The sequence below is a fragment of the Ochlerotatus camptorhynchus genome, unplaced genomic scaffold, assembly GCF_037179485.1.
Source record: "Ochlerotatus camptorhynchus isolate MF236.1 unplaced genomic scaffold, CSIRO-AGI_Acam_v1.1 ptg000308l, whole genome shotgun sequence".
NCBI classification, from domain to species: Eukaryota; Metazoa; Arthropoda; class Insecta; order Diptera; family Culicidae; genus Ochlerotatus; species Ochlerotatus camptorhynchus.
Window position 1 is genome coordinate 2,067,433 of NW_027040796.1, and position 27,078 is coordinate 2,094,510.

General features: G+C 42.2%; 1 protein-coding gene and 1 non-coding gene across 5 annotated transcripts in view; one reads left to right on the forward strand and one right to left on the reverse strand.

The window, feature by feature from the left end:
- Window positions 1-27,078, reverse strand: part of LOC135707343 (matrix metalloproteinase-2-like) — a 961,657-nt gene that overhangs the window by 889,288 nt on the left and 45,291 nt on the right. The window lies entirely within an intron of this gene.
- Window positions 8,534-8,606, forward strand: TRNAR-ACG (transfer RNA arginine (anticodon ACG)). Its single transcript has one exon. It is a non-coding gene; the product is annotated as a tRNA-Arg (tRNA).

The following is a 27,078-nucleotide window of genomic DNA, read 5'->3' on the forward strand; positions in this document are numbered from 1 at the left end:
TCGTCGGTCACGTCTTTTACCGGAAGAGAACTAATATACCGGTCGGTTCTGGAATTTGATACGGGATCGACGGTAAACATGCTCTCGTCGTAAAAGGACGTTGATAAATGGAAGCATGCTCTCGTCGGTGAACAGGATTACCGGATTTTTTCACATAATGAAGTTCAAGATTTTCTTGCATCGTTCGACTCGAGGCTCCCGGATGCGGTTGGTAGTCTAAAGTATATTATTGGTAGTGAGTTTTTTTTTTACTGTGCCCTCGACTTCGCCCCGCAATCTTCCTTTACGATCTTCAGTGCCGTAAAGTCACTGATCCCGTGTTCCTTTGCCATTTTCCTTATTGAACGCACTGGGTTCACCCGAATCTTCCTTTTGATAGCAGGGATAACCCTCGAAACACGAGCTGACCTCGAACGACCTGTGGCCACCTTCGCGGATAGTTGTCCTTTCTTTTCTCGGTCTAAAACCCTTTCGACCGTCCATCGGGACACTCCCACGGCGATTGAAATGTCTTTTTGCGATATTTGCGCGTGGAACAGATCAAGAATACGCTGCCACTTCGTCATGGTGCAACTGTCAAATTAAGTAAATCATTTTCTTTTGACGTAGGACTACGTCTTTGATTTCTATATGGGGGTACAGTTTGTGAAAACCGAAAATGGAACATGTAACAAATTAAGAAAGATTTTGTACGTTAATAACTCAGCTGCCCCTGGTCCAATTTCAATAATTTTATCACTAATCGATCAGAAATATGGCTACGCATCGATACAATGCTTCCGAATGTCGATTTTCAACAAGAAACTATTGAAAAATTGGTAAATGTCTAGCATTGTCAAAAAGCGTCGAATTAACTAAAAAATCCACCAATTACCTACATGCATATGCTGCTTCCCCAGCACAGTCGTCAGAGAGTAGTAAGTAAACGAAACAACTCGAAGTGGCATTCGCCTCCGATCCTCGGGCGCGTGTGAATAGGAAGGATGGAATTGCGTAATATTTTGCACACTTATCGCCATATTCAGAACCAAACGCAAATTCTTCGAGATAACTACCATCCGTCGTCTGGCTTGCCGTGGTGGTGTCTGACGTATCTCCGGTCTGATTTACGAGGTGTGCTGAAGGTGTTCCTGAAAAATGAGACACGTGATACTGTCACCTACCAGCGGCCATGGATGTCATCTACGTTTTGAAGTGACAGAGACGCACTCTGTTTGGTTTCGGAGGTTAAATCATCACCAACTTTGGCAACAAAACGGCTCTTTTCAGGGCCACCAAGCTTATTACAGTAAAGAGTAGGAATAGAATTCATCTGCCTGTTTTTCCATATTCAGAACCAACAACCACACAAAATGCTCATGTAATCAAACTGGAAGCAGGGGTACAAATTATTTTGATCAACCTTGATCAACTTTGAATCACCACGGCCGGATATTTTCGATGGAAGAAGCAACAACCTAGCATCTAATTCGACGAAGACGGCAGGAAACATTTGTGAAGCCGAGTTATTTACGAAAGAGAGTGTCGATGAAGAGAATCGATCAATGTAGATAGGACCTACTGAAAAGTGACGCGAGATTTGTTTTCCGTACTGAGCTCCAATGCTGCCGACGCCAGGGAGGCAGCTCCCACACCTGGACCCTACCAATTGACCCAACAGCTCAACCGGGGACCAACGGCTTTACTTCCCGAAGGAAGGCGTGATCAGAGATGTTATGCCTTAGAACATGCCGGTGGCGCCGACTGAGATTGGACCCAGGCCTGCTGGGGTGAGATGTTATCACGCTAACCACCGGCGCCGATATCTTTCAAGGTGATATCACGGCGAATGAGATCGACCCAAATTTGAGTATAGTTATCTCAGAAATAAGAAATAAAGTGCAGGAACTCAGCGATGAGTAAATTTGCCTCATGTTTTCCCAGGTTTTTCCAGGATTTTCCAGAGAAAAATTTGAGAAAAGTAAAGATTGGATTCACTTAGTCTATAGGTACTTCTCCGAGACTGAATAAAATTTTCGTCAATTTCCTCATTTTCTGGCAGATTTTTTAGGTTTTCCACAGGAAGCTATGAGAAAAAATTTACTCATCGCTGAGTTCCTGCACTTTTGTCGATTATGAGTGAACTAAACTCAAATTTGGGTCGTTCTCATTCGCCGTGTACGCAAAAGGAAAAGAGCCAGTGTCGCTACTTGATAGCAAACTACTCATAATGGGAGGAGTCTTTGTAGCTTTTATACCACTTGGTTGCACATCATTCTGCTTTAACCTGAAAATATATATAAAAGCGCTGCTGTATGGCATTAGCTTCACACTACCATCGATATCTTCATCAGCAACATGGGCAACAACATCGCTCAACCTATCACCTATCAGGAACTCAGCTCGGACCACTACCCGGTGGTGACTGAGGTGGGATCCTCCGTAAATCGATTTGAAGCTTTCCGGCGCAACTATCATCGTGTTGACTGGGGTCAGTTCCAACATTGCGTCGACACCGCTGTAGACTACGATGTCCAACCGGAATCGTCCGAAGATGTTGACCGGTGTCTGCGCTCCATCGATCAAGCAATTTCCCGGGCCAGGGAGCTACATGTGCCAGTATCCAGACAGGTGAGTAATACTCTGAACCTTGACAGGCCTACTAAAGACCTCATTAGACTCCGCAACACGATTCGTAGGCAGTACCAGCGTACTGGGCTGCCTAACCTGAAGACCAATTGCAACCGTTTGAACAAAATCATCCAAGCCAGGATGGTGGATCTCAGAAATATCGATTTTGCAAACAAGATTCGCTCTCTCCCAGATTGTGCTAAGCCATTCTGGAAAATGGCAAAGATTTTGAAAAATAAGCCGAGGCCCATTCCTCCCCTTTCCTCTCCTAACCAAAATTCGGACCCATCTTTACTAATAACCCCTTTTGAAAAGGCCAATGCTCTTGGACAACACTTTGTAAATTCACATAACCTTGGCCACGCCATGGTGAGTCCCCACGAGCCTGCAGTATCACAGGCAATGGCTAGTGTCGCTGCCACCCCCGTAGTTGTCCCTGACGAAAGTAGAATATCGGCTGATGAGCTAATAGCAGCGATTAAATCAACAAAGAACATGAAGGCCGCTGGTGTCGATGGAGTGGTCAACCTCGAGCTGAAAAACTTGAGTGTTGACTTCTTCAAGCACCTTGCAGTGGTCTTCAACAAGTGTTTAATGCTTGGCTACTTCCCTGCATGCTGGAAGTTAGCCAAAGTTATTCCAATTCACAAACCTGGCAAAGACCCTACCAGTGCCAAAAGCTATCGCCCCATCAGCCTCTTGTCCTCCATCTCGAAGCTATTCGAAAAATTGATACTCAGCCGTCTGCTGGTGTTTTCAAATGATAATAACATCTTTCTCAAAGAGCAATTCGGGTTTAGGAAAGGCCACTCTACCATCCACCAACTCGCACGGGTTACTAACATCATCAAGCGGAACAAGTCCGTTTCCAATACATCTGCCATGGCATTGTTGGACGTCGAGAAGGCGTTCGACAATGTCTGGCATGATGGTCTAGTGTACAAGCTGCATCGATACAACTTTCCGAACTACCTCGTGAAGATCATCAAAAACTACTTGTCGGGCAGATCATTCCAGGTCTACTTGAACAATGTCTCCTCTGATACGTTCAACGTTGATGCAGGGGTCCCTCAAGGTAGCCTGCTTGGGCCTATCCTATTCAACATTTTCACGTCAGACGTTCCTCCCCTGCCGGGTGGTGGTATCCTGTCAATGTTCGCAGATGACACCTCCATCATCTATATGGGTCGAGTGATCCGTGCTCTGGCGAGTAAACTACAATCAGGCCTGGATGTTTTGTCCGACTATTTTAAGAGCTGGAAGATTTGGATCAATGCAGCTAAAACACAAACGATTCTGTTTCCACATTCGTATTCACCTCGGCTTGTCCCGCCTGCTAACGTCAAGATCCATCTTGATAGCACTCCCATTGAATGGTCGAGTGAAGTAGTCTACCTTGGTCTCACCCTCGATAGCAAATTGCTATTCCGATCCCATGTGGACAAGACATCCACCAAGTGTAACATCTTGATCAGGTCGCTCTACCCTCTGATAAACAGGAAGTCCACCCTGTCCCTCAAAAACAAGCTTGCTGTCCACAAGCAAATCATTCTGCCGGCTATTGAGTATGGTATGCCAATCTGGGAGAGTTGTGCTAAGTGCCACCACTTAAAGCTTCAGAGGATCCAAAACAAGATCCTCAGAATGATCCTTAACAGTCCACCGCGAACTCGTAATTCTGAGATTCACCACCTGGCCGGTCTTCAAACACTCGAGGAGCGAAAGACTTCCACGCTGGAAAGCTTCAGAGTCGCCTGTCTGCGATCAAACCACCAGATCATTCGTGATTTGGCAACCTAGTTTAAGTAGTTAGGTGCTCAAGTAGGTAGGTTATCAAATTTTTAAATTCAAACCAAAACAATCCCACAAAGGGTATCCTGTAAATTAGCGCTAAACGCAATCATCACATTAGAATAACCAATTAACTAGAACAAAGATGAAGAGCCAAAGGCTAACCAATTGAAATGTTAAATCAAATGTTGAAACATAAAACCCAGAAAATAAACGTAAATTTTACTACTTACTACTATGGCATTAGCTCATTTTCGCTTCGGACGGCGTGGTGAACAGCAATAGCAGCAGTAGGAAGGTGGCTAGTCCACTCCTTCACACCTAACAAGCAACAATTGACTGGTCGTGGCAAAGGAGGAAAAGGTCTGGTAAAGGAGGCGCCAAGCGTCATCGCAAAATTCTTCGAGATAACCGCCATCGGTCGTCTGGCTCGCCGTGGTGGTGTCAAACGTATCTCCGGTCTGATCTACGAAGTGTGGTGAAGGTGTTCCTGGAAAATGAGGTCCGTGATGCTGTCACCTACACTAAACATGCCAAGCGTAAGTGGCCATGGATGTCCTCTTCGATAAAATCAAGCTTGCATCAGTAAAGAGTTGGAATAGAATTTATTTGTGCTTGTTGGTCCATATTCAGAACCACAAGCCCCCAACGACCACACAAAATGCTCTTCAGAGTTGTAATTTTGTAACCAAACTTGGAAGCAGGGGTGCAAGTGATTTTGATTGATTCTCTTAATCAACTTTCTCTTTGAGAAAGATTACTACAAATTTGGTACGCCTACAATTCAAAAAGGAAAGAGTTGAGCTAATAGATAATTGATCAATTAAAAGAACTAAATGCTCTTCACATTTATTCCGTCCACTAGCGGTCCTACGTCAAGCTTCCGTTCGTGCCCCTAGGCACAGACCCTTCTACTTTTATACACACCCTACTACCACAAACGAAGTGACAGACGGAGCGGCTCGAAAACTTTGGTGACTAACTTGCTATTTCAATTTTTCAGTGTACCACATGGCAACACTACTACTGGATTGTACTAGCATTTTCACCAAATGTATTAGAATGTTTCGGTTCTATCTCTTTCACTCTACTCAAAACTGAAATGCATAAAAAAAATGACAAAATGATACACTATTTGCACACTGTCAAATAATCATTGTACACAAAATCAACTTTGTTCAAATCAAAACAAAAAAACTAACCCATCTGGTGGATGATGGCACAAGCTTCCAAGAAAATTCTATTACAGTGAACCACATTATTTTAATGGATTTCTTCGCCAGTTATGCAAAGAAAACCAAGGCATTGTATGCACAGGTGAAACGGGAACCTTATTTGTACGATGGTGCAAACATTATCACGCATACGGTATACTGTGATGGGTCCCGAAGAAAATCATTATTATTTTTGGCTCACTCAGTACCAGAACAACGGTCCAAAGCAGTCCCAAGCTATTTCACTCACCCCTGCATGTTCTGCATGAATCCACACACCCCTGATGTTATCTGTCAAACTTTCATAGCGAATCAAAACAAACATAGTGTAGTAATAGAATTTCAACTAGAATAGGGTACGTTAATCGTTTGCTTGGGACCAATAGGCTACTAAAGTGGTGAGCCAATTTAAAATCGTTAGTTTCGTATTGATTGTTGGTAATACACTGTACTCTGTGACAACTAACGGAAAACAGATTATGCGTAATTTTCGATAGATGTCACCGCAAACAGCAGCAGGGCAGAAGCTTGACAAAATTAAGCAATTCGTTTTTGTCAGCAAGCCAAACCCAATCTCCCCTACTGAAAAAAAAACATGAATCCCAAAAGCCAGCAACCGACTCGCTTCCAGTTAACACAAACACAAACAGCAAATTCAAATCCATGAAAGTGGAATGCTATTTTCGTCCACAAGTGCACAATCTTCAATCATAATTATAAAATCCGTCGGTGCAAAGATGACCCGGGTGGGACGCGGCAAGAGTGGTCTGGGAAAATTCGATGGATTTATGACAAAACCAAAAGTGAAAAATAAACAAAGTGATGCACATCCAATAATTCGATGCCGGTAGAAGGAGAGGGTTAAAAATAGAGTTCATCTAATGGTTGTTGGTGTTACTTCACGAGAGTAAAGCATAATATTTATTCTGGCGTCTAGCGGTGCGTGAATTTCGCGCCGCCTTATATCCCATTGCTTTTGGTCTCTGCAAGAGGAATTTCATTCAATCTTGACTCATCCAGCGTAATATGATGGTTCGCGTTGATTGGATGGAAATGTATTGATTAATTTTTTTTTTCTAATTGGAATTTTGAGCTTAAGTTTGATGACTTTTTGTATATTTCTATATTTAGGTAGGTGCATTTCCTAAGTCAGGTACAACATAACTAAAAGAAATAGAATCAAAATCGAATCTGGTCAACCGGTGATATGAATACAAAAGTTCAAGCAGCTCAAATTCTGAACATCTGAACTCTCAGTGCTGCTTCGGCAGTCATAAATAATTAGGGGAAAACTTTATGAATAATTTGATTTCAGTCAACCAGTACGTGCTACTAGCAACCTGGGTACTGCGGATTCACTCAATGTGCTTGTCACTGTCAAACGGAGCCAAACATTCAGAAGCAACCATTCTTATCGATCGTCAAGCATCTCATAAAAATGATCCATACTTTTTCATAATACGTTCTTAATTTTAAGCCCAAAGGCAAAAACCAACAGGCTGTGATGAAAGTATAAAAGCCAGCATACACACTAATCGAGTCAGTAAGGTTTTACTGGGGTTTTGAATTGCGGAACTGTTAGGTAAAACTTTATGCATCTGTGGAAAATTCAAAAACGAGAAAATTTATTCCGAACTTGTACCAACAATCAATACGAAACTAACGATTTTAAATTGGCTCACTACTTGACTAGCCTATTGGTCCCAAGCAAACGATTAACGTACCCCATTCTAGTCGAAATTCTACTACTACACAGTGTTTGTTTTGATTCGCTATGAAAGTTTGACAGATAAAATGAGGGGTTCGTGGATTTTCTATGTTTCGAGGTGTGAATCGATTAGCTTGGCACCGAAGAGAGTACCAGAGCTGAGCCAAAAAGTTGAGCACGTTATTTCGGGACCTTCTATTCTTAGAGTTACCTCTATGCTTGTACTGTTAACTCCATTTTATGGTAGAAAATAAAATTTGTCGAATTAATTGTTCCTTATGGATAAAAGTCATTTGAATATTTACCGACTTTTTCACCAATTCAAAATCCATTAAAAATATACTGTCTCCTGTAAAGTAATCTAAAAGTGTAGCTAAGTTTTCAAATGCAGTAAAACAAAATTTGGCGAAACATGTATGTAAACAAACTTTGATGGAGTCGGAGGGGCTCGAGCACTCTTGGCTCAGAGCTTTTGGCGGCAATCAACCGAGAAAGAGCAAAAGGCTAATCAAAGCAAAGCCAAAACTGGTCGTGCGACACCTAGTTTTAAGATCCACAATTACAAAAATGATGATGTATTAAAAAATGTCATGCAATTTGAAAGATATCAAAACGACATTTATAATTTTCAGCCACTCGCCATCTGTGAGTCAATCGTCACTTTGATTCTTCAATTAACTTAAAAATACTTTCAAACAGTTTTTCAATGGCTTGCAAAATAAAATGGATCGAATCCGCATTACCCAGCTAGCAACTAGCGTTCTATGAGTCCATTGGCCTCTTTTACCAATGCCTCACTGCTTCTTGCTGTCTGAGGAACTGACTAAATACCTAATCTTATTGCGTTGCGTTGCGTCGCGACGTCGCTGCCAGCGCTCGCTGCCGGCATCAACCTTCATCGGGTCACAGTTTGTGACTAGCGGCGTGGATGAATTGGCGATTTCGTTTGTATATAAATACTATGCTATAGGCATGTGAATGTTTTGATGGTCCCTATCGCCACTTCGGTAACACGTGCTACCGCCGTAAATTTTGAATTTACATTTATCAGTACGAGTTGGTCACTGATGTAGCGCACTCACTTGCTTACGATGTGATCTCGCTATTTTGTTTTGATTCCGACTTAGTGTTGGCTTTTGCATAGCCTGAAACTATCTTAACTTACAGTGTGAGGAAATTTGATTGATTAGATTAATCAACATAACATCAAGGTCCTGTGGCGCAATGGATAACGCGTCTGACTACGGATCAGAAGATTCCAGGTTCGACTCCTGGCAGGATCGCGCATTGATATTTTTTTAAATTTTGAGGACCAGAAATGGAATGCACAAATGGCCGCTATCATGGCTCTGATATATAAGGCCAATCAGTCATGACACCGGCCATTTTTGGATTCTATCAGCATGATCCTTAACAACACATATATAAATTAATGGCGATAAGCTTCAACTCGAATTAACTTTAAATCCCGTCCCTGTTTGGATGATCTGCAAAATGTTTGCTTAGAGTCGTGTTAATTAAATCTGATGTTGACATCAAAGTGGCCGGACATTCTTAATCGGGATTCAATCCGAGGATAATACTAGTTGGAGCTTACCACCATAAGTATATTAGGATAGATTGATGAAATCCGAGATGGAAACACATTTGGGTATATTTCATGCAAATATGAGTCTTTTCTCCAGCTAGCCGTTGTCGTAGTGGTAATAAAAATGTAAACATCTGTCAAACGGGACTCACATCAGAATTTTCACTTTTTAAAATGGAAATGCCGGCGCCGGTGGTGTAGTGGTAAGCGTGACTGCTTTCTAATACCCCAATGGGTCTGGGTTCAATCCCAGCCGAGGTCGGTGGGATTTTCTGAGGCATAAAAATCTCTGGTCACGTCTTCCTTCGGAAGGGAAGTAAAGCCGTTGGTCCCGGCCCATGTGTGTTGTGAATGGGTGCGATATCCTACGCAGGTGTGGAAGCTGCCTTCCTGCACATTCGGTTGCCGTCAGTGGATGGCAATCGATGTCCGTCGGTGATTGGCACTAGATTGCGGAACAGAGACCGACGTTAAATAAAGGAAAAGAAGAAGAAGAAGAAGAAAATGGAAATATGCCTTGTTTCGTACGTTTTTGGTGATCAAAAAGCTTGTAAAATTGTAGGAAAAGTGGTTTTCTTCAGAATATCAAATGACTTCAATGATATCACCATAGAGGCACCCTAATAAAATTGTTATGGCTATTTTGCTTAACGACGTGTTCCGGGTATAATCCAAACCATTTGTAGAATATTTGAACCATTTGAGTTACCATTTGATTGTGGTATTTTCGTATTAGGGTAACTCGAAGACCAGAAGGTCCCGAAGAAACGTGCTCAATAGACTGATGCAAAATTTGACTTTTTCGCTTCACAGTGCTTAAATGGTTTCAAATCGGGTCCTGATTAGCCTCCCAAAGTTACAACTCATTTGGTTAGAAACAGACTTCGCACAAGCCATTTGAATTTCCCCATGTAAATTACTAGGGGAAATCTCAACGTTTTGTTCATTGCCTTCTAGTATTTTTCCATATTGAGCTGCGAAACAGTTCGATAGCCATTCTTATATAAAATTTTCTCAGCTACAACATTGCTGAAAATCGTTTCTATGTAAAACGAGACAGTAAAAAGTTATTAATTATTTAAGAGATTGGTAAACTTATGACATGATCAAGCAGCTGCTCTGTAGGCAACACTGTATTTTGCAGTGTGACATAGTAGCCATGATTTTTGTGTCCTATTCAAGCCCCAGAAACACCAATGTTGCCTGCTGAGCAGTTGACTGAGCATGATCATAAGACATCAGCGCATTGAACCATTGATAACTTTCGATCCTTGCATTTAATCAAAAAATGGTCTTCAGCAAAGTTGTAGCTGGAAAAATTTCCTACAAGTACAGTTGAAAGCTTTCGAAGCAGACCGATATGGTGAATTATTAGATAGACATGAACATAAATCTTGGTTTTACCATAGTAATTCCCATACAAACTTCAAATGGTTTGTGCCATCTCAGTTTCTCACCAAATGGGTTCAAATTTTGAGAGGTTAGTCAGGATCCGATTTGGAATCGCTTAAGTATTGTGGAGCGAAAATTTCAAATTTTGCATCACTCTAGTGCTCAACTTTTTGGTTCAGCTCTGGTACTATCTTCGGTCCCAAGCAGAGTTGCAAAAGTTCACGATTGTCACGAGAGCACCGATGTCACTCACCACTGCAAACCCCGACTGACTTGTTGAGCTATCTGACAATCCTTCGAAAAAGTGACGTTCATATCTGACATTCGGAACCTGAGTGTCGACTGAGTGACTAGATGATGAGACGTCAAGACTGAGCGTGACACAGACAACAAGTAATGACTGTTGTTGTTTTGATGATCGTGAGCTTCGTTTGTGTGGTTTTTGTGTTAACAAATCTTTGAGATTTGGACGTATTTACTTTTGCAAAAAAACACGCCAATCGCCGATTTCTCGCAAATAAAATCTCAACCTCGAAAGTGTACACCACAATCAGGTAGAGGAATGATTCCTATAGCATTTGGTATTGTCTCCTTGCGAGATCGAGCTTTTATTTGCGAGAAATCGGTGATTCGCATGTTTGGTTACAAATACAAATACGTCCTTATTACAAACTTCACCAGGCTTCCATCACCACCACCAGCTTGCATTCCAAAATGGCGTCGAACATCGATTTTCGGCCTACACGCGTCGTCCCCGTTCGGGTAATACCCATATTGTTTATAATGTGGCCACTTTATCGGTCAATCCAGATTATCCGGAGAACCAGAATATGGCCACTGTACCCCAACATATAGTTTCCATATTAAATACGCTTTGATCTCCCAAGATTCATAGAAAAAATCCCAAGGTTCTAGGACATTTTTTTAATGTGGCCACTTTATCGGTCGTTCAGGATCCTTTTTTAGGCCACTAAAAAAGTATTTGGTGTATTTGGTGTCTTAACACCATATATACTTAATACTATCAATTTCCAGTAATATACGTTAAGTAAAGTGTAAAATTATGTCGATAGATAGTGGCATTTCCTACTTTACCGGGAACTCGGATTGATCCCGGCCCTCTCTCTCGGTATGTAAAAGTCTCCGGCCAATGAACCTACCACCAATCGATTCATCAGAATTTTTCTTTGAGAATATCTATGACATGTTGACTGAAACCGTTTGGCAGCCGAGATGTTCAATTTAGTCGCGGTTTTGTAAATTTTGCCCAGTGTGCAATGGCCACCATCTTGGACTTCAATCGGACATCATTTTTCAGCCTCTACACGTCTTCTCTTATCCGAAAATATCCATATTGTAGGGTGTTTGAATCTTTTTGAAACCAATGGCTGCCATATTGGATATCAAAACGGCATCAGGAATTTATTTTCAGTATATCTACACGTCGTCTCGTTCCGGAAACACCCATATTGTAGGGTATTTGCCAATTTTTCTGAAACCGATGGCCGCAATCTTGGATTCCAAAATGATGTCGGATAAGGATTTTCGAAATCTACCGATCGTCCCTGTCTACAAAATACCCATATTGTATGATATACCAGTTTTTCTAAACCCAATGACCGCCATCTGGGATTCCAAAATTGCATCAGACATCAATTTTTGGCATCTTTACGTCGTCACCGTTCCAAAAATACCCATATTGTAGGGTATTTACCACATTTTTTTTTATCCCAATGGCCGTCATATTGGATTCCAAAATGGCGTCGGACATCAGTTTTCGGCATCTACACGTCGTCCTCATTCCGAAAAATACCCATATTGATCCATTGCTCTGTCCAGACCGTTTGTACCAAACGGTAAAGGACGAGGCAATGAAAGAGCCAACAAAAACATTCAGTCACTGACGAACAGGCGACTCACACCGCTTGCCTTCGCTTATACAGCATGTAATTGAGGCATTTTTACATATAAAATGAACGCTCAGTCATTCAAAACAAGGATTGGGTACCATCACGGAAGAATAAACGTGCTGACTGAGCTACTGACTGAGTGCTCGGCTGTCATTGACTCGTTTACCTCTCAATAATTCAGACTCACAGAAGGCAGTGGATGTTGAGGCAGATGGCAGTTCAAATTCATATGAAAATGACTCATTGAACCTGACTGTTTTGCGCACTGATCTCTACATTGATTCAATGATGTACGGACCACTCATTCCCAGTGCTCGGTGGACCAGCTACTTTAGACCAGATGACCATAGCAATGCAAGAAAATGTGTTTTCGTTGAAGGAAGTATCACAACACAGGCTTTTAGATATTTTTTAGATACTCGATTTCTCGTTTACTCAATTTTTGACAACTCGATACATCGGACGAAAGTGAGTACGATCGACTCACCTGGTGAGTTAGCAGAAGTTAGCGTGTAGTTTGCATTTAAGCGCGGCAAAAAAAATTACCCATCGCTAAGTTATTTTCAATTTTTTCTACCCAAAATTAAGTTCAATTAACTCAAATTTGGGTATATCGCATATTACTCAATTTTGGCTTCTCGTACGGAACTAGACGGTTGAGTCGAATCTTTCGTTCTATTTTTGACAACAATAGCGAGAGGAAATGAAACGGATTTGAGTTTAAAAAACCCAAGCGGTGGGTAGTTTTGTTTTTCTGTGTAGGCAACACTGTATTCTGCAGTGTGACATAGTAGCCATGATATTTGTGCTCTATTCTTCGCACCAGAAACACCAATGTTGCCTGATGAACAGTTGAATGAGCATAGTCATAAGACATCAGTGACTTGAATCATTGATAACTTTTACATTTGATTGAAAAGTGGGTTTCAACAAAGTTGTAGCTGGGAAAATTTGCTACAATCACTGCTATCATTTTTAAAAGCATAATGATGTGGTAAATTGTTAGATAGATATCAACAAAAACATAAGTTTTCCCTTAGTAATTCTCATATAAACTTGAAATGGCTTGTGCCAAGTCAGTTTTTTACTAAAGAAGTTCAAATTTTGAGAGGCTAAGCAGGACCCAATTTGAAACCGTTTGAGCACTGTGGAGCGAAAATTTCAAATTTTGCATCAGTCTATCTCACACCTGAACCCTAAATATCGACCTAACAACTCATGAACCGGGGACCAACGGCTTTACTTCCCTTCCGAAGAAAGGCGTGATCAGAGATCTTATGTCTCAGAACATCCCGGCGGCGCCGACTGGGATTGAACCCAGGCCTGCTGAAGTGAGAGGTAATCAAGCTTACCACTATACCACCGGCGCCGCTGACGCAGTATTCAATTTTGATAATTTTTGGGCTTGTACCAATTGACCATTATACCAAATGGCTATTTGGAAATTATGCCAAATAGGCTTTCCCTCAAAGGGAAGTGGGACATTTCGCCGACGTCCATTTCACCGAAGCAGTGTCTGTTTTTCTCATATACCCTCACACGCACTGAGTATCGCTTCTACCCAGTGTAGATAAATTGTGGTTGTTTTGAGAATCTTCGCTGTCGAAAGTCAATGCTTGCACGTCAAGCAGTACAGTTCGGTCTTTGCTAGCTCTGTCGAGTTGTTCGATTTACCTATAGTTTGTTACAAATGTTCTCAGATATACTGCACGTCGCGTCGTCAGTAGTGTCGGTCACATCGCGTGATGGGAAGACAGCGCTCCCGGAGCAGACTTCGTGACCAAGCGAAGAAGAAAAGCAGTGGTGAGGGTAGCTCGGTACCTACCTCAAATAGGTACGCTACTCTTCCCACCGATGTTGGGAATACCAACCCAGTCCCGGTGAAGCGGACGAAAAAGAGGAAGAAGAACCAAGGACAGTCCGATGGTACGAGCGGACGCGGCGATGTTACCGCGACGAACGGCAGCGACATCAGTGATTTCGGCGACGCCGTCGAAATCGAGAATTCTGCCGGCCCGAGTGCGGCGAAAGTCAAGCTTCCTCCACTGGTGGTGAAGCCAGTACCACTCAACACGCTGATTGGCGATCTCTCATCGCTGGGCGTTGCAGCTGAGTTTAAGCTCGGCAGGATCGGCACCAAGGTGATGCTGCGAACAAAAGCGGAGTACGAAGTGGCCGTGAAATATCTCAAGGATTCCAAGGCGGAATTCTTCACGCACGACATCCCCGGTGAGAAGCTCTTCAAGGTAGTCATCCACAGCCACCCCAAGATGGTCCAAGCTGAAATTAACCGGTACAAGCTAGCCCCAATCGCTGTCTTCCGAATGACAAAGAGAGACGAAAACGTGAAGGCGTACCCGGATTGTCTCTTCCTGGTGCACTTCCAGAAAGGGACGGTGACTCTCAATGCGCTGCAAGCCATCCGATCGATCTACTCCATCATCGTACGGTGGGAGCCATACCGTGGTGGCCATCGTGACGTAACGCAGTGCCAGCGGTTCATCAATTTTGGACACGGTACCCGCAACTGCAACATCAAGCCACGCTGCAGCAACTGCACTCAAGAACACGCCACTTCCAACTGCCCTGCGGATGGAGCCGTGGCGATAAAATGCGCCAACTGTGGTGGTGCACATCAAGGTTCCGACAGACAGTGCTCCAAACGCGAGGACTTCAAGCGCATCCGAAAACAGGTGGAACTAACAACCAACCAGGACGCAAGAAGGACAAAGTCCCGGCATTTCGGACGGAGGATTTCCCGCCTCTTCGTGCTCCACAGCAAAGGCAAGCGAATTCGCGGGTGCATCCCACTCAAGCAACTTCCGGTGATTTTGCTGGCCAAAGTTCTCCATCCCCCCCCTGGATTCTGGAGACAACCAACAGCGAAAACAACAACCCCGATCTGTTCTCAGCGGATGAACTGATGGAAATTTTCGTCAACATGTCCGGTGCTCTTCGTAAGTGCCGCAATAAGCCCGAACAGATCCAAGTGCTCGGTAAGTTCATCATCCAGTATGGCGTCTAAACCGCTAACTATCGTCACCTGGAATGCTTGCTCTGTAAGAGTAAAAAAGATTGGGCTTGCCGACTTCCTCCGCAAGCACAGTATCGACGTGGGCCTTCTAACCGAGAATCATCGTAGACGCCAGTTTCAGAGGACTGGAGATCTGGGCAAAAAACGTGAAATGGCCGATCTAAACAGGCAGATTGCTTCCAGAATGGACTCACTCCGAAATGAAAATTTCGGGCGTGTTGTCCAGAATCTGGACGACCGCTCCAGACCATTCTAGAAGGTAGCCAAGGTCCTGAAAACTCATCCCAAACCCGATCCACCTCTCAGAGTCGATAATGATGACGATCGGCTTTTAATCACCCCACATGAGAAAGCAAATGCGATCGGTAAGCATGTCGCTTCATCGCATTTGCTTGGCTCGACTATCCAAAGTCCGCTCGATGTTCAGGTTGCGCAATGCGTTCAAAACCTAGATGCCTCCCCTTGTGTCGTGCCTCCGGCGGATATGATTAGAGTACAACAAATTTCCTCAGCGCTGAAATGCACCAAGAACATGAAGGCTCCCGGGTTTGACGGTATATTCAATTTGATCTTGAAGAGACTCAGCATGAAAGTGCAGTCTCTCCTAACCGCTATCTTCAACAGATGTTTGGAACTGCACTACTTTCCAAGCACCTGGAAAGTTGCAAAAATCATACCAATCCGCAAACCCGGTAAGGATCCAACATTGTCTTCAAGCTACAAACCAATCAGCCTCCTTTCAGCGCTGAGCAAATTGTTCGAGAAACTCATTCTCAATCGTTTGCTCAAGTTTGTCGAGGAAAATAACATTCTCCTTCCGGAATAATTTGGCTTCAGAAAGGGGCACTCCACCAATCACCAGCTAGTACGGGTGATGAATAACACCCGATGTAACAAAGCTGTATCCAAGTCCACAGCCATGGCCTTGTTAGACGTTGAAAAGGCGTTTGACAATGTTTGGCATGACGGACTTGTGTACAAGCTTTGTAACTTCAACTTCCCATTACATCTGGTTAAAATCACCCGTAACTACCTTCAGCAAAGGTCGTTTAAGGTATCGTTGAATGGTTGTCTTTCAGACACGTTTTCCATCCCAGCAAGAGTCCCGCAAGGCAGTCTGCTGGGCCCCTTGCTTTACAGCATTTACACTTCCGACATTCCTCCCCTCGGTGACGGTTGCGTGTTTTTCCTGTTCGCAGATGATACCGCAATAGCCGTCAAAGGAAGGATGCCTCGCGAAATAACGAACAAACTTCAACGATGCCTTAACGCCTTTGCTGATTATGCCACCACGTGGAAAATCAAAATCAATGCCTCCAAAACACAAGCGATCATGTTCCTCCATCGGCAATCGCCCAAACTGAAACCGGCTCCATCTTGTACTGTAATCATGGATGGCACAAGGGTTGAGTGGTCTGCCGAAGTAACCTATCTCGGGATGTTGATCGATGAAAAGCTCCTCTTCCGTTCGCATGTAGAAAAAAACTGTAGTCAAGTGTTCTACCTTGGTTAGGTGTCTGTATCCGCTGATTTGCCGCAGATCCCGCCTCTCAAGGGTGAACAAACTGGCTGTACAAATCATAGCATCTGCGATCCTCTACGCAGCTCCGGTGTGGGAATCACGTGCACAGACTCACAGGAACAAAATTCAGGTCGCTCAGAATAGAGTGCTGAGGATGGTTCTTGATCGTCTTTTCGACACTAGAATAACAAATTTACACGAAGAAGCAGGCATTGTCAAAATAGATTCCAGAATTAACGAAATTAAGACTAAATTTGAACAAAATTGTAATATATCAGAACATGCTTTGATAAGCAATTTGTATATAGTAGATTAGGTGTATATAGTAGTTGTAGATTAGTTATAGTTATAAATAGTATTTATAAGTAGTCTCCTTTTTCAAATTTAAAACAAACCAATCCCACCAAGGTGCTCATTCTCTTGAACAGGCATATAGGACTAGGAACTGTAATTAATAATTAAAATCTCAAATGTACTAAAGTTGAAAAGACGCATCTGTGTCACTTGAAAATTCATACAAATTCACACAAATTCACACAAACACAAGAAATAAAGACCATTTGAAGTAAAAAAAAAGATTGGTAGATAAATTTCCAATCGATTGGCTTGTTTAGAATTAAAATTGATCTGCTATTGACAGAGTTATATGTAGTCAAAACCTGACCTCTTTTGGATTTTGGTTTTTTGAAATTGCACCCCCAATATGTTGCCGAAAGACGAATATTGGAAATTTATACGAAGTTCCTTAAGAGAAAAGTCAGCGAGTCATTTTGGCGATTTTTTCCCGGTTCTCGGTGCCATCCTGCATCTACATTTGATGTATTTGTTGTTTGGTATAATTAACGCTATAGTTCCACCAATTATTGAGTCAATTTCAAACCTAACATAGGTTATTATTCAGAGCACACGTCAGCACTTAACATCAGCCCCTCAATTGGATTGCTTGAGCTGAAAATATACAAACCGGAAAGTGTCATTTAATTTAATTATGCAGCGATAATCGACGTGACGCGCCAGCCGTTTTGTCTCAGTTCGGAGCTGTCCAAAAATGAGCAACACCACACGAGTCTGTCAACGATCACCTTGCCAGTGGGGTCAACCAGCTGCATGACCCTATTTTATTATCTTCTGCAGTTAAAAATTGATGTTACTTTCGTCATAATTTATGTGCTAGATTGAGTTAGTACAGTCTCGCTTCTTTCCAACATACAATTATAACCCAATCGATGACCAATGTCAGTAGCAAATGCGTCTGAACAAGTCCCGAAGATTCAGTCGCTGGTAAGATGAATGGACTTAATGATATCGCTTGAACTATATATATAATTGGATAGTTGTGAGTGCGGACGGACGGGCGGTTGATCAGAAGCGTGGGACCATTCTAACATTGATAGAGCCATTTGTCATAGTTCCGTAGACGACTGACTGCGTTGGAGAGCGAACTAATTGAACGATTTCGATTAGATTTATTTCCATGTTTACAAGAAGTCGTGTGGATTTCTTCGGTTTGGTACCTCGTGCAACTTTGCCACAGCTGTAGAAACAACAACATCGAAATGTGACCGAAGCAACTCCATCAAAGTCCATTAAGATTCATAAACACACAGCCAGCCAGATCTTCTGCGAAGGATAAACAATTAAGTCAGGGAATTATGCTTCTTTCTCTTTTTTGTGCCATCGGAGACGGTCAAGGAATTTCGTCCCCCTTCTCGTCGTCGGCCAAGCACGAACCAGCTTAAATTAATAAGAACAAACTGATAGTCAACAACAGCAACAACAATAATAACAATTAAAAGTAAACTCCCCGAGAGCCAGAAAGTGGTGGGACCGTTGCACTTTGCTTCTACGACCAAGGATTCGTTTTGCATACAAAGAGTGCGATTTTTATTGCCTCCGAGTCTGAAGAGACCAATTTCGGTTTGGAGGAGAACGGGCGACGAAGACGAAACATGATCCCATGAATTGCAGAATATTGTGCCATTTGGATAAAGTTCTGAGCGGTTCCTCATACCGCCGCCGCAGCCATTCATGGGATGCTTTGTGGACTTTGGCTGCAAGTTGGCGGAATGTGCAGTGGAGTAGAAAAATTAATTAAAACTGCACTAGAATAATTATAAGTCTCTAGGCGTCTCGTCGCCTTACCGCGGGCAGTGCTGTAGGATGCAATGTTTTCCTTGGCTGGGCTTTCGGCAGTGGACATTAAAACTACAATTATGATTCTATATGTCAATCTCATCAATAACTCATATCCATTTTCTAATTTTTCAAAGGTTAGATTATGTTATCTTTAGATCTATGGTTATCAAACCTTCCCCTGGCTACACCCCCCTCAAGTTTTGAACACTCAATTCACTCAGTCAGTGTTCGGACACTCTATAAATGACGATAAAAATCTCCGGAGAAATCGAAACAAAACACCAACACACCGACGACGAAAAAAACAAATAAGTGTGGTTGAGATGTGAGAGAAATGAAATATAAGTCCAGCAGTAGCCAGCTTAAGACTCATAACAATTTAAATAAATATGCAGTAGATTCCACGCTCGCTGATGGTCGCAGCTCTCCTCTAGACCTCCTTCACGGCCACTGCTGGGAAGGCCAAAGGGAATTCCTCCCACGTTGCTCCTGCTGCCTGCTAGACACTTTGCTATTTTGCCGACAATTTTCCAGGCAGATGGTACCTCCGAGGCAGAATTAGGATTCATAGTGCACCACGCTTGGCCTCAGCCCGTTTCCGTTCCCTGAAGAAGTCACTCGATGCCATAGCTAAAAGTTCATCGTTGCACATTTGCATGTGATTTGCATGCAGCGATGAACAAATTTTCAAAATATCCCCTCCCGTCCCCTGGAAGATGCGCATTTGCATTCATTAAGGCCCTATACATTATAGGCAGGTATTCCCATAGACGGCAGCAAATAGTCACCTTTCAGTTGATGGAGTAATCCGGTGCAGTTGTGGCGGCGCCATATAATAGCCACACGCGGCCGATCCTTATTCGATTGCCATACGCGGCACCAACGCCGGTGATAATTAAAGGATGTCGTTCGCGCGAATGTCGTCGACATTGTCGTCGTCGTCGCCGTTCGCTGGTGGAATGTATGAATGGGAACAGCTAAGGGAAGAAGGTTTTATTGCTCCGAAATTCGAAGAAGTTCCACGTCGTCGCGTCGCGATACGAGTTGGAATGTAAATTAGGTAGGAGGATTCTCTGTTTTTTTGCTTTTTGAGATTCGGGTTATTGAAAACACGTGTCGTTCCGAATCGAGAGAATTGCACTGCAAGGCTAGGGTTCGATTGTTTGAAGCATTATGGCGATGTGCATGTTGCAGTGGCTATTTTTGGAACGTGCCAGCGTTAGCATCACTGGTAACTTCTTCTTGGCTATAACGTCCCAACTGGAATCATACAGCTCGCATTCGGTCTAATGAGCCAACACAAATTCCCTCTCTATTTCAAAAAGCTTTTGTTATGAAGGACCACCTTTCCGTGGAATAGCTCATCAGTATGTCTGGGGAAAAGTTAGACAAGATCAGGGAAAATTGGTAATATCGCAAGATCTTTAAGAGATTGTGTGTAACCAGCTCTAAAAGTTATTGAAAGACAACTTTCACGATAAATGACAAAATGTGTCTTTATTTAAAAAAAAGAAAAGTTAGTTGTGGAATATTTTAGGGCCATCCTAATGCTTCAACCACCAAAAGAAGGGACTTTTTAAACTTCACTTCTTAATCTGAACGTCTAAATATTACAACACTAAGTTTACTATTCCTGCTAAATTCCACTTTTGACGAAGGACTACGTCTGTGATTTCTATATGCGTGTACACTTTGTATAAACCGAAAATGGAACATGTAACGAAATTATGAAAGATTTTGAACGTTAATAACTCAGCTGCCCCTGGACCAATTTCAATAATTTTATCAGCATACGATCAGAAATATTTCTGATCGCATCTTCTAGCATGCTTCTAACTGTTGATTATCAACAAAAAACTACTGTCCAAAAGCATCAAAATAACTAACAAATCCTCCAATTACGTACATGCATATGCTGCTTCCCCAACACGGTCATCAGAGAATCGTTTCTAGACGAAACATGTCGATGTAGCATTGCTGCTTCCCCAACACTGTCATCAGAGAGTCGTTAGTAGACGAAACAAGTCGAAGTGGCATTAGTCTCCGATCTTCGAGCGTGTGCAAATAGGGAGGATTCAATTGCGTAACATTTTGCACACTCATCGCCATATTCAGATCCAACCCCCAACGACCACACCAAATGCTCTCCAGAGTTGTAATCTTGTAACCAAACTTGGAAGCAGGGGTGCAAGTGATTTTAATCGATTCCCTTCATCCACTTTCTGTTTCGTTAATAACTCGACGGCAAACACATTAATTGATACGTTTGTTGTTCTGGATGATAGAAGAGCATAGCAGAAATAGTGTGAAATATGTTAGTGAAGCCATGGTCATCAAAAGAGAAAATCGATGAAGAGAGTTGGCTTTCACCCCTCTGCTTTCAAGTCCCTTAATTCAGTCGTCGTCCTAGCAATGAAAACTAGCATTGCACCGCTTTTGGTTCTTGGGCTACATTTGCTGGTTGCAATTCTGCTGTTCGACATTTTCGAAGGACCACCAAAAACCAGAAATTACACTATTTTCAAGGGATGCCTAAAAGTCCAATTACTCAATTAACGATTAATATTATAGATTTTTCCAGCCATTCGATTAAATATTTATCAAATTTTCAATTTTTCGAGCGCGTAACCGACATCCCTCCTAATTTCCACTCGTTTGATTTAGCGCAGTAGAAAAGAACCATGACGTGAAACACGATCATAAATTCGCAGAAAAAAGTGTTAAGCGTCTTTCTGCTAAAAGGTAAGATTTATCAACTTGTTAAGAGAAGGATTTTAACGAGAAAAACTAAAAAGGTGGCCAATGACATTCTACCGGCTGTTTCTATACAATGCATAATTTAGTGTAGAAAGGCACAGCAGATGAAGTGTGTGATAGAATACCCAAAATGGGTGGGGCTTGATTTACTAGCTTTCGAAAAACGATTATTTTTTCATGTCCGATTGACAAGCGAGAAAACCGTAAAAAGAGGAGGAACTTCAGATGATATGCCCTTAGTTGTTGCTTTCTTCCATACAGTAGCTGACCAAAGCTCCTCCCATTTGGTGGTGTCGTTATTTATTTAAGGGGGTATTCCCAATCTTTTGCCTTTTTTCGGCCTGTTTTTCAATTAATTTTTTTTCAAGGAAAATGAATAGTAATGCGCCTAACTCTTTGGGATTCTTGTTTATTGAACATTAAAGTTTACAAATAAATTTTTTTCGACATAAAAAAGACATTATTGACGTCACAAAATGGCGGCAAACAGACCCCTGTTCGCCGCAAACGCCTGGACGGGCGAAGACTTTTCTCTGGAACGGCTTATCTGAAACAGATTTCGTGATGAAATTAATAATCTGCATAAGATTCTCTGGAGCTTCTCCCGTTGGCAGCAAAAAATCTTGCAAATCAACAAAATGGCGGCCATATGAAAAAACAGGCGATTTTTAGCCCGCTTTTTTGCAGCTTTAAGGTGCTTCAAACAATGTTAAATGTTAATATTTTTGGCTGAAAGTGGGAGAAGCTCCAAAGAATTTAATAAGGAACAAAATGCGCAAAGATTCAAGTCAATATCTCTTATAGAAAAATCTTCGCCCGATAAAAAAAATGTGGTTTCGAGAAAAACGCGTTTAAAGTTTTGACTTTAATTAAAACCATTTTGGGGGTTCTTACCATTAGTCAGCTATGCCTGGACACCGAATTTGCTGATCGGAAAACGGCTTGGGGGGATGAAAGTATATAGTCTAAAGTACAAAAAAAAGTGAAAAAAAAATTGATTTTTTGAAAAAAAAGATCGGGAATACCCCCTTAATCACATCATAGGCTTATACTACAGGTATTCTCTTTACTTCTCTCAGGTGAATCATGTTTCATCGTCATTATTATTTTCAAAATTTTGAAGGCGACAACTATGACTCGCCGTTCGAGAGGTATCCTTCGCTACGCCAGCTTGTGTCCAGCAGTAGTCGGGCCGAGACTCTTCCAAGTGCCCATTCGTCGTTGAGGTAACTGCATCCTTCCAACCCGTCGCAGCCACCTAGTCAACCCGTGTATAGCAGCAGCCTGCCTTCCAACCTGTTGCAGACACCAGTTCAACCCCTGTCCAGTAGCAGACGGGCCGAGACTCTTGCGAGTGCTCAACCATTGAACCTAAGACTATGGGATTGTCCGGTCCGATTTGCTGTTCCAGCTGCCTACACGTCATCATCATCTTGCAATGGCTTTAAGCCTTTACTACCTTCGGCCCTTTTCAGGGTCACCAAGATTTTCCAAAAGAGTTAAATTTCTGAACATGTCACAACTAGAATTCATATTAAAATGTTATTTTCAGGGCAATCATAGTCATACCAACCGGTGGTAACTAACGATTTTAAATTGGCTCACTACTTGACTAGCCTATTGGTCCCAAGCAAATTGATTAACGTACCCCATTCTAGTCGAATTTCTAAAACTACACAATGTTTGTTTTGATTCGCTATGAAAGTTTGACAGATAAAACGGAGGGTTCGTGGATTTTCCTATGTTTCGAGGGGTACATCGATTAGCTTGGGACCGAAGATAGTACCAGAGCTGAGCCAAGAAGTTGAGCACGTTTCTTCAGGACCTACTAGCATAGAGGTAACTCTAAGACTAGAAGGTCCCGAAATAACGTGCTCAACTTTTTGGCTCAGCTCTGGTACTCTCTTCGGTCCCAAGCTAATCGATTCACCCCTCGAAACATCATTTTATCTGTCAAACTTTCATAGCGAATCAAAACAAACATTGCGTAGTACTAGAATTTCGACTAGAATAGGGTACGTTAATCGTTTGCTTGGGACCAATAGGCTACTAAAGTGGTGAGCCAATTTAAAATCATTAGTTTCGTATTGATTGTTGCTACTAGTCTTAGGGCTACCTCTATGGTCATACTAAAGAGTATAAACAGAGAGAACCCCACTCAAATTCCTATTCCTACACAAAACACAAGCTCCTGCTGCAGTTAACAAATAACATTTATTATATCATACCACGTAGTCCTACGTCACCATTGCGTACAACCCCATATGGCAGCTGCTGTCCTTTGTATATTTTTATCAGTTAGTTTATTTGATAGGCTCAAATGTCCACTAAATAATTTAATAATTACTCTAAAATATGAATGAGGGAAATTGTGTATGAGTTCTTCTGAGAGGAGCGAAGTGAATGCGGTTTACGAAGCACTGAAAGCCGTCAAATTAGACGCTTAAAATTGAAGGGAATACACAGCATATTGTCAATGGCACCCTTTTCCAGAAATAACGTTGCGATTATGATCCGAATAGCATCAGTAACAAACTGGGACTGCGGCAAACTGCTGACAGGAAACTTCAGAAGCTGTCCGTCAGCTGAAAATTGGCTGCCTTCCAAACCATAGCAACGATTTCTTCATTCGGCGAAGGCGTTAACTGTTCCAAAAATTCCAAGCAAGCGCATATTAACTTCATCGCATCATCCGGAAGAAGGAAAACTTCCTGATGTAACTGCTTCCAATAGATGAATTGCCCTTATCAAGGATTTCACGCAACTTGTTGTTCCAACGCTGGAGTAGAACAATAGAATAATAGAATGATCGCACAACAAAACTATCGAAAGATAAACAAATTTTGACGTTTAACTTTTTCCAGGCAACTTTGCCACCATTAATGACGTCATAAAACCGAATAACACTAGTGAATTCACTTCACTTAAGAGTTTTGAACTGTTTGTTTATGTCTATATATGGTCCTTATTATGATGAGAAACATTGTCGAAGACACCCAGTCGCGAAAACGCTTCGTTTCGGAATTATTAATTTTGCTCCGCTAGATTGCATTCTTGGCCCAGTGTGCATTGGCCATGTAGCTCAAAGAACCTATTTCAGTTGGCCATGAAATCTCATGCTGGTAGATGCTGACGCCCTGTTTACATTATGCTGACTTTTTAGTACAGTTCTAGTACACTAGCGCTAACTTCTCGGTATAGTCACTATTCCAAATTTTTAGTGGTAATGCGCATCATTGTTGTGCTTGAAAACAAGCAGCGTGCCTCCATCTCCTCTTGAAATCATTGATGTAATTTGCTTTCCTCTTTTTTCTCCCTTTTTATGGCACAGACCTGTTGGTCCATATTAGCTGCTTTCCTCTTTGTTTCGAATAGTTTCCGCTTAACCTGAGCCCAGTACTTGTATGTTTGACTAGAATGGGATACGTTAATCGATTTGCTTGGAACCAAGTAGTGAGCCAATTTAAAATCGTTATTTTCCACCGGTTGGTAAAACTGTATGGTGAAAACTCATTTTTATTTAATTGTAGCTTGTTTTACAATAATTTCCATGAAAAAACTGAACGACAAAGTCCGTAAATAATTTATTTAGGTTATTATTCACTTTTTTTTTACCTGAATATACACCGAAAGCGAATTATTCCCACTTATCTCAATTTCTGTTTGGCAATTTTTATCACTTCTTTCCACCGGGACAGCGCCATCTCTGTGGAAAATAGCCGGACGATATGATTAATTGGGCGAAGTTCTCGACAGTTTTGCGGACTGGCTGTTTTTGGGACGTATTTGACCCCTTGTGCATTGTACCATTCCAGGACGGATTTTGCATAGTGACAAGAGGCCAAATCAGGCCAAAACAGAACTGGAGTGTCGTGACTTCTGATGAATAGTAGCAACCGTATTTGAAAACATTATTTCTTGTACACATCTTTGTTGATAGTGCCGGAAGAAATGAAACTTTTGGATTTCCGGCGGCAACTACGTATGGCCTGCTAAACCAAATACTTTTTGGGGAATTTCGAATGCTTCTTTGTGCGGAAACACTCGGTATTCCATTGCATTGCAGTATAAAAAAGCCAAACCTGGAAGCTGTTGAAAGTCTTTGAGCACGTAATCTTATGTTATGATATGTATCCACTTAGATATGTATCATAACAATTAAGGCTGACCCAAATGCAGCTTAATCTTTTGGGCAGAAACATTACTCAATCATTGTCATTCAAGTACCTTGGGGTCTGGTTTGATTCAAAGTGCACTTGGAATACCCATATTACGTATTTGAAGCGAAAATGTCAACAGAGGATCAACTTTCTCCGTTCAATTTGCGGCACAAGGTGGGGTTCTCATCCGGGAGACCTCATAACGCTTTATAAAACAACTATTCTCTCTGTTCTAGAGTACGGCTCTTTCTGCTTTCTCTCGGCAAGAAAAAGTCACCTAATAAAATTGGAACGAATTCAATATCGTTGTCTGCGTATTGCTCTAGGCTGTATGCACTCAACGCATAACATGAGTCTCGAGGTTCTGGCAGGAGTAACACCCCTCCAGAACCGTTTCTGGGAGCTCTCTCTCAGAATACTAATCAAATGCGGAGTGACGAACACACTTATAATTGCTAATTTTGAAGAAATTCTTGGGCTGAACACACAATCTCGATTTATGAGAATCTACCACCACTTCATATCGTCAGATATGTGCCTTCCTTGTTACACTCCAGACCGTGCTCACTTCATCAATCGCAGTTCCTCAATTGAATAGGATCTGACCATGAAACAAGCAACTCATGGGATTCCCGATCAACTTCGACCTAATATTATTCCGCGTATTTTTACTGAAAAGTACCAACACGTCAATTGCGTGAACAGATATTTTACAGACGGGTCTCGTCTCAGTGGATCCACTGGCTTCGGTGTCTTCAATGAAAACTCTTGCGCCTTCCGCAAACTCCAGGAACTTTGTTCCGTTTTTGTTGCTGAGCTGGCAGCAATCAACTTCGCATTGGGGATGATTTCCAACATGCCCACAGACCATTACTTCATCTTCTCGGATAGTATCAGTTCGATCGAGGCTATTCGGTCGATGAAACAAGGTGTTTTTTTTCCTTGATTTGTTTTCCGTCGATCTTGTTTTCCGTGCTGAGCACCAATGCTACCGACGCCAGGAAGGCAGCTCTCACACCTGGACCCTAACCTATCGACCTATCAACTCATGAACCGGGGACCAACGGCTTTACTTCCCTTCCGAAGGAAGGCGTGATCAGAGATGTTACGCCTCAGAACATCCCGGCGGCGCCGACTAAGATTGAACCCAGGCCTGCTGGGGTGAGAGGAAATCACGCTTACCACTACACCACCGGCGCCGCTTGATGAAACAAGGTAGTCACTCATCTTATTTCCTTTCAAAGGTAAGGGAGCAG